Here is a 1,416-nt window from a genome sequence, read left to right on the forward strand (position 1 = left end):
GCTATCTGGCGCAAACAATACAGTTTCAAATTTAAAACGCCATAATAATTCTAAGCTGCGATATTTTCGCATATAGCTCTATCACTTTTAATATAACTAGGCTGCAGCTGTAATATTCAAGTATACATAACAGCGTGGTATCATTTTCAAAAATATGTATCTGAAGCTAGTGCGACATCGTATTATCTATAATATATCTGGTTTTCGCGAAATCCTGGCCATTTAATTTGGAAAAAAATCAAAGCACAGAGGGGAAGTTCAGATTCACTTGTCAATTACCAAGATGCCCAGTACAGCCAGCCAAGTGTTCGACCGCCTCAACCGACAGTGGGAGGACGAGACCTCCAACCTCGTTGTTAGCCACGAGAACTATGGCGATGTCGCTCGCCATATAGAGGAAGAAGCCTCCGATTCTGGCTCACCTATTCTGTCTGAGTATATTGCGGCAGGTGGTGATAGTGCGCTAAAGGGCATGACCAACTTCTCTGCGCCCGAGCTGGATGCGCTTTGGGCTCTTGTGGAATCTGCGGTGACGATTACATGGACGCAAGGTCGTGGGCGTAAACCGTCTGTGTCGGGGAAAGACGCAATGTTTATTACCCTGACCGTGTTGAAGCATTTTGACACATGGCAGAAGCACGCGATCGATTTCAACATCGGGATTTCTACGCTGGAGAAAATGGTTCACCGTGTCATTCAGACAATTGAGCCCGTGCTGTACTCCCAGATGGTCAAGCGCGTAAGGATGTCCGAGCAGATGGAAGCTGGAAACACCTTTACAAACTATCCACATGCTCTCTACGCTACTGACGTCAAGTTCCAGCCAGCATATCGGCCTAGCGGTCGCTTTGCAGAACAGAAGGTTTACTTCTCCGGTAAGCACAAGCTCTATGGGTTCAAGATTGAGTGCTCTGTGACACCACCAGGTGTCGCTGTTGATGTTTCAGATCATTCTCCTGGATCAACGTCGGATCTGACGATGATGCTCGACAGGCTCACGATTCATCGTCAGATGCTGCGCAAGGAGGGCGGGACAACTGCTGAAATGGGAGCTGACCCAACGCAGTTTCCACATATGTGGGCCGTGCTAGTAGACAAGGGTTACCAGGGTGCAGGGCGGGTGCTTCGAACGATCCAGCCAAAGAAACAACCGCGTGGAGGCACTCTTGACCGCGACGATATTTCCCGCAACCGTGCAATTTCTTCAGATCGCGTCCTGGTTGAGAATTATTTTGGGCCGGATGTGTATGCTGTGGAAAGCTACCTATGCGACCTTTAAGTGGAACGAGAGCCGTTTTGATGGTGTTGCTCGGCTATGTGTGGCGTTGACAAACTTCCATGTAGGTTTGATGCCTCTACGAGCTCACGACAGCGAGCACTACGATTATGGTGTTGTCCAAGTTATCAGTCAAATGG

Source organism: Phytophthora infestans, genomic scaffold, assembly GCF_000142945.1.
Source record: "Phytophthora infestans T30-4 supercont1.66 genomic scaffold, whole genome shotgun sequence".
NCBI classification, from domain to species: domain Eukaryota; phylum Oomycota; class Peronosporomycetes; order Peronosporales; family Peronosporaceae; genus Phytophthora; species Phytophthora infestans.